Below are 7,475 nucleotides of genomic sequence, written 5' to 3' on the forward strand. Positions count from 1 at the left end.
AGCGAGCGGGCGGGCGCGCCGGGCTGGGAGCTCGTGGAGGCGCGAGTTGCAGTTGGGGCGTAAGTGTGCCTGGGAGGGGGCGGCGGCCGGGAGCGTCGGCTCCGCCCTCTGTGCGCATGCTCCAGCCCCCGGCGGGTTATAAGGCAGCCTTGCCGGCCGAGCCAGACAAAGTGGCGAGCAGCGACGTGACTGACTGGCCGCGTGGGTGCTCGCACGCGCGAACCCGGCAGCCGGCGAAGAACGCGAGCCAGAACCTGGGCCCCGCGGAACTCCAGCCGGTTCCGCCGCGTCACGCACGGGCTCGGCGCCTCGAGCCGCGCACATAACGGTTAGTTGGGTAACGGCCGGCGGGGCTCGGCGCGGACTCCGCAGTGCCCTCGCTGCCCTGGCGGGGGTCAGAGGGACCTCCGGGGTGGGGCGACCTCTTCTCTGGGGAAGGGAGGCGGCCCGACCGAGGACATCATGCCTCGGCACAGCCGCATGGCCCCAGAGCGCAGCGTTGTTGAAGGGGACCTTGAGGCGCCGGGGACAGCGCCTCTCCCGGGCGAGCCGCGGGCCCCGTGGTCAGGTGCCGGCCACTGGTCTGGCCGAGGAGTTGGTTCGTGGTGCCCAGTGACCTTGGGGATGTCGCATCCCCTCTGGGTTTCAGTAGGCTCCTCCGGAGATGGTTTGATCTTGAAAAGGGACGACGTGGGGCTGCTTCACGTGGTGCCTCCAGATTCTCCTGGCCGCCGTCTGCTCCAAGGGAAGGGACTCGGGCGGGAGTTATTTTGGATTCGTGGCATATCCGCCCAGCCTTCTCGGCCTGCCGATCCTTGTCCCACCTGGTGACTTTGGAGAGTGATGTGGGGCGCTGCATTCCCCGCAGCCAAGGCGTGACTGCAGGGTTGGAGCCAACTTTGCTGAGGGGACGGAGCCGCCGCAGCCTCCCGGGACTGGTGCTGACGGGGGCTCTTTGTCATTCAACCTGTGGCTGCGGAATGTCCGCCGCTGCGCCCTCCTGCACTTAGGGCGGCCCTGTTGAGACCAATCTGAAGGATAGCGTTACACTCGGTCAGATGCACGCTTTGGGTTCCAAGTACGTCTTTTTTTTTTTTTTTCCACGTGCATCTTAACATTTTATTTTTTACCGGGACCTATTTGGTACAACAGGCAGTTGCCAAAATTAGTTTGTAATTAATCTAAAGCAGGAAACAGACTTGTTACTACTTCAGTCTTTCCCCCGGTTTCCACTGGCTGATTGTAAACGGGGCTTCCGTTAACAGTGAAATGTTTACAAGCTACTTTATTTACTATAACTAGTTTTGAATTTTTTTTCAAAAATTACTCTGGTTTTGAGATAAGATGTGTACACATCAGTTCCCTAATAAAACAAGTGTGGGGTTAGCAACTACTGGAATTTTGTGGTAGGGTGAACTCTTAATTGTGCGAGAATTTGGAAAAGTATGAGAGGAATTAAGCCATTAATAATTTTTTATCTGAGCTATCAGCCCAAAGAGGCGAAGCAGAGACTATGTATCTCCGTTTTTTTAATTAGGTGTTAAATAATACTGGTAAATCCAAGTCTGCCTTCAGATTGCCATAGAAATGATCAAGAATTCAAGACATCTAGCACTTAAAATATGTTGTGGTAAGCTTTTTATTTAAACGAAAATTGAATATATTTTGGTAATTCATTTGGGTTTAGATAGATGCTATTGTTTTTAGATTGCGGTGACCCTTGTTAAACGTGCAAGTTACGGTCTGAGGAGCATTTTGTGAGATTTTTATAGCTGAATAGATTTAAAGGTTTAGTTGGAAGCTTAACACAATAGGCTGTTACATCCCTAAAGAGATTAAAAGGAAAAAAAGGACCATACCACCACAGGATGAAACTGTTTAGTATTTCAATAATTTACATATCTTTTGGCCTTTTAAATATTAAAGTGTATAATATAGCTCCGGAAAGAATGTTAATAACCAGCTGGTCATTATTTTACACATAAGGAAACTGAGGCTGGAGAGGTTAAGTGTCTGAAAACTTGTTAATGGTTGGGTGGAAACTGTGTGGGTTATTTGACTCCTATTTTTGTCAGATTGACAGTCCTGAGTTTTCTCTAAGATTGTGAATATGGTTACACATTACCTTAGTCTCAAAATAGGTTTTTAATTTTATTTTTAATTTTTTTCTTTTTACCCAAAATTCAATTCATTTATAATGAAAATAAATTTTAGAGTAATAACTTGTCCACTTCTTATGTCTGTTCCTCATTTTCATGATGTTTTCAGTTTACTACATAATATGGATTCCTATGCAGGATTCAGATCCCGGTATAAATGCCTTCATGGCTGTTTTTGTTACAGGTGAGGACTCAGAAGATGGAACTTGTCTGTGAGGAAACTAGTCCAGAAAGTTGTGAATTTTGGCTCGGTGCCTGTGGCTCAAGTGGCTAAGGCACCAGCCACATACACCTAAGGTGGCAGGTTCGAATCCAGCCTGGGCCGCCAAACAACAATGACGGCTGCAACCAAAAAATAGCCTGGCATTATGGCGGGTGTCTGTGGTCCCAGCTATTTGGGAGGCGGAGGCAGGAGACTCACTTGAGCCCAGGAGTTGGAGGTTGTTGTGAGCTGTTATGCTACGGCACTCTACCCAGGGTGACAGCTTGAGGCTCTGTCTCAAAAAAAAAAAAAAAGAAAATTGTGAATTTTATATATTTGGCAATTAGTTATTGACTGTCAGGCACTATGAGAGACTTAGGATTCAGCAATGAAGAAATTCTAGCACTTGCTTTCCCAGAGTTTATATGTATAATTACCACCACAAGTACTCTTTATAAACAAGTATGGAGTGTTATAATCTGGTAAGTATAGGTTCCTGTGGGAACTACTACTGTTTTGTGGGAGTATGAGAAGATATCCAACTTAATGTAGAAGCAATCTGGATAGACATCTCTGAGGAAACACTATTTAACCTGAGATTTGAAGGATGGAAAGGAGCTAGCTAGGCAAGAACTGATTCCAGGCAGGAGTACTGAAGCCACAATCAGAGTACAGTGCAAGAGCTGAAAGAATTTCACCACAGCTAAAGCATACAGGGGTCAGATTGAATGTGAAGGAATGGAGTTCAAAAGGTAGTGTCAGAAAATGGAGCGACAAGTCACTTTAAGGAAGCAGGGAAGAGGCAAAAAAAATTTAAAGGAGCAAAATCTTCAAACTTACTGAAATCAGTCTAAGGATTTTCAATTGGCCTGGCAATACCATTTGCTTTTAGGGACATCACTGTAGATACAATGTGGAAACAGATTAAAGGGAGGCTGTCGGAGTGGTGTGAGACCACAGTGGTGGACAAGATGGACAGCAGAGGGAAGATGGAAGAGAAAGGGAAACAGGATTTGGTGGGGAACTGATGTGGGAATATGGGGAAGCCAGAGGAGTTAAGGACATCACTGAGGTTTCTAGCTTGAGAAAATGTGAATTTATTAGGTACACGTCTTCATTTAACCAATAGGGCACTAAGAGGTTGTGTGACTGGACCAGGACTGCTCAGTTTGTAAGCTTTGGAGGCAAAATTCAGACCCATTCCTGACCTCTGTTTTTATTTTGTTGTTGTTATTGTTGTAGTTGTCATTGCTGTCTTAGCTGACAGGGGCCGAGTTTGAACCTGCCACCCTCGGTATATGGGGCCAGGCCCTACCAGCTGAGCCACAGGTGCCACCCTGACCTCTGTTCTTGTTGGTGACACTGAGAGTGGTGTTTTTTTCTTTTTTTGTTTTCCTTGTAAACAATTTAGTATGGAAAATTTCAAAACTCAAGCCACATACTTCACCTCTATCCCTACCTACTTTCCCCAGACCCTTCTGGGTTATTATGAAGCAAATCCTAGATATAATTATTTCATTGTAAATATTTCAGTATATATCTCTGAAAGATGACTCTCAAGAAAATCATAACTACAGTACCATTATCCCACATGTAAAAATTAATACTACAAAATATCCAGTCAGTATTCAAATTTTCCTACATTATTTTTAAATACCTTGATTTGATTTGGGACCCAAATAAGGCCACATAGTACATACATTTGATTAGCTGTCTCTTTTCTCTATTAGATGAAATGTTTCCCCTTTCTCTAATTTTCCTCATAATTTATTTGTTGAAGGAATTGGGTCATTTTTCCTACAGTTTCTCTCATTTTGGATTTTGATGAATATGTCCCTCTGGGGTATAGTTTTAACATGTCCTAGTTTCATATGTCCCTCTATTTCTTGAATTTCTTTTAAATTGGTAGCTAAATTGAAGTCTGAGCAAACTTAGATCAGTTCAGATCTGATTTCTGAATGAGAGTACAAGAGTTGGGAGAAAGTAAAACATGTATTTCCTTAAGGAGGCATATACTTTGTTCCTCTTTCTGCTGTATTAACCTATTATTTCACTAGTGGTTTGCAAAAGAAAACAACTATGCCTTTAATTCTATTACTTCATCTATTAATTAGAATACCTCTCTAAAGAGAAGTACTTGTACAGTTTGAATAGGAAGGGCAAGTTAAAGTTTATGTGTTTTAATAGGATATGATAGGTTGGTGCTATGACTCAATGCCTGTAATCCTAGCGTTCTGGGAGGCCAAGGCGGGAGGCTCACTTGAGCTCGTGAGTTTAAGACCAGCCTAAGCAAGAGTGAGAGAGAGTGACGCCCCGTCTTTACAAAAAATAAAAAGATAAGTCAGGTGCCTGTAGTCCCAGCTACTTGGGAGACTAAGGTAAGAGGTTGCTTGAGCCCAGTAGATTGAGGTTGCTGTGAGCTAGGCTGACACCATGGCACTCTAGCCTGGGTAACAGAGTGAGACTCTGTGAAAAAAAATAATAACAGCCTTTGGTATATGATTGAGACACTCTCTTTTTCTAAAAATGTATATAAATATATCAAGGTATGTCTTCTTTATCAGCCACTATTTTAAATTTTTAAAATTTTTTTTAGCACTTGATGTTAACATTTCGAATGGCTTTTAGTATTTGGATTATTTATTTATTTATTTATGTAGATGGAGTCTCACTCTGTTGCCCTGAATAGAGTAACCTTAAACTCTTGGGTTTAAGCTGTCATCTTGCCTCAGCCTTTCAAGTAGCTGGGAGGGACTACAGGTGCCTGCCACAACACCCAGCTAATTTTTCTATTTTTATTTATTTATTTATTTATTTTTGATACAGAGTCTTACTTTGTCACCCTTGGTAGAGTGCTGTGGCATCATAGCTCACAGCAACCTCACTCTTGGGCTCAAGCAATCTTCTTGCTTCAGCCTCCCAAGTAGCAGGGACTACAGGTGCCAGCCACAATGCCTGGCTGTTTTTAGAGACAGGGGTCTCTCTCTTTCAGGCTGGTCTCGGACCTGTGAGCTCAGGCAATCCACCTGCTTCAGCCTCCCAGGGTGCTACGATTCCAGGTGTGAGCCATTGTGCCTGGCCTAATTTTTTCTATTTTTAGTAGTAGAGATAGGATCTCTTTTTTGCTTAGGCTGGTCTTTTTTTTTTTTTTTGAGACAGAGCCTCAAGCTGTCCCCCTGGGTAGAGTGCCATGGCATTACAGCTCACAGCAACCTCCAACTCCTGGGCTCAAGCGAGTCTCCTGCCTCTGCCTCCCAAGTAGCTGGGACTACAGGCGCCCGCCACAACGCCTGGCTGGGGATTCAAACCCACCACCTTAGGTGTACGTGGCTGGTGCCTTAGCCGGTTGAGCTATAGGCGCCGAGCCGCTTAGGCTGGTCTTGAACTCCTGAGCTCAGTTGATCCACCTGCTTTGGCCTCCCAGAGTGCTAGGCATGAGTCACTGCTCCTGGCCTAGTATTTAAAATATTTTTAAATTCTGTTCTGAAATTGATGGGGTTTCTTTTGGTCTTCTCTGGTCTTTCTTGGAGGGTTTTTCTCACAGCTATTAGGGAATACCTGGTAGAATCACTAACTAATAAGTCTAAATTTCTAGGTATAACCAGATTCCAGATTTTTAGTTCCTTGAGGACAGGGGTTGACTACTCTTATCGAAGATCTGCTTTTCCAATTACTTCCTGGGCACTTCAAACTTAACTGTGTCACTCTGTCCTCATCTCTGTCCCCAACTCCTTCATCCTCCAAACCTATTCTTTTCTTCTAACTCTATAATTCTTCCAGGTAGCCAGTCTTAAAACCCCTGAATCACCTTAATACTTATAGCATGCCGCCCCCACCATATGCAGATAGATGCCAATCCCTTCTCCCCTTTGTTACTGCTTGCTTCCAATACCTATACCCTTTTTTCATTCATATTACTGCTACCTAGTTTATGCAGCTGTCACAACTAATGCAATGACTAGCCTTTTGCCTTCTGTCATTGTCACACCCTTTTCCAGTTTTTCCTGCAATGTGCTCCTAGTTCCTCTAATAAAAAAACTTCTAGTGGCTTTCTGGTGTCTACCAAATTAAGTAGTAGCTGTCTGGATAAAATTAAGTCTTCTATGATATATGGCTCTAAGTTACCTTTTTAAGTTCTGCATGTTCTTTTGCTTTTAATTTGCCCTCACAAACTGGCATTTCCCACCATGCCTTCCCTGTACTTTTTATTTTCTTTTGGGGGCAGGGGGTGTTATAGGAATTTTTACAGTGGATCTGTATGGCAGAAAGACTGTTATAGGTGGCATGTTTGGTTCCTAGTATCCTGGGGAAAAGGGATTAAAATGCACTAACATCTTCTTAATGGAAATAATAGTGGTTAATCTTTGGGGTCACAATAAGCACAATGATGGGATGAGTTCGTATCCACCACAACAGTGAGACAAGCTGCGGGGGCACCTTGGAAGGGTGCCACTGGCCCTTTACACTGCGCAGCAAGAGGCAGCTTTGTTGGTTATTCATGCTACCCTGTTGCTCATCATAACAGCTTCTGAAATGGTTGAATTTGATTTGATTATGATAACTTAACCTTTGTACAAAGGGAAATTTCCAATTTTTGAGAAACTGGTATTCTAAGTTACATAGTTGATTACTGGTTGAAAATATGTCTTCTATGTGATTCTGCTTTTTTTGAGAACCAAAGCTATTTTTTACTTTATTAACTCCTTCTATTCCCCAAGTAGGGATTTTTAATCTGGGGTATGCATATTGATCCTTCAAGGTGGATGCAATTCAGGGGAGTCTGAGAACTTGTTTGGGGGGAAAAGGTACATCTTTTCATTAACTTAAAACTAAAATTTAGAATTTCTTTCAACAAATGTAGGTAATAAACCATGGTTATATCAGCAGTATTTGTGACTTTGTGACCAATAGAAATCATATATTTTATATCATACTACAATTGTTGTAGCTATATTGAAATTGTTTAAGCTTATCACTACCTCCAAATTACTGTGGTCACCGCTAACTCTTAATTTATTAATTAAAAAACCCACATTATTGGCTTGGTGCCTGTGGCGCAAGCAGCTAAGGCGCCAGCCACATACACCTGAGGTGGCAGGTTCGAATCCAGCCTG

The 7,475-nt window shown here is 43.5% G+C and overlaps 1 protein-coding gene across 1 annotated transcript in view; it reads left to right on the forward strand.

Moving 5' to 3' along the window:
- Positions 1-4: 4 nt before the first annotated feature.
- Positions 5-7,475, forward strand: part of SLC16A1 (solute carrier family 16 member 1) — a 43,925-nt gene continuing 36,454 nt past the window's right edge. The window contains exon 1 of the mRNA XM_003793866.3: positions 5-328. The gene's annotated coding sequence lies outside the window, so the exon portion shown is untranslated. The remainder of the gene's footprint in view (positions 329-7,475) is intronic.

Source organism: Otolemur garnettii, unplaced genomic scaffold (genome assembly GCF_000181295.1).
Source record: "Otolemur garnettii isolate 467f Iridium unplaced genomic scaffold, OtoGar3 scaffold00073, whole genome shotgun sequence".
NCBI classification, from domain to species: domain Eukaryota; kingdom Metazoa; phylum Chordata; class Mammalia; order Primates; family Galagidae; genus Otolemur; species Otolemur garnettii.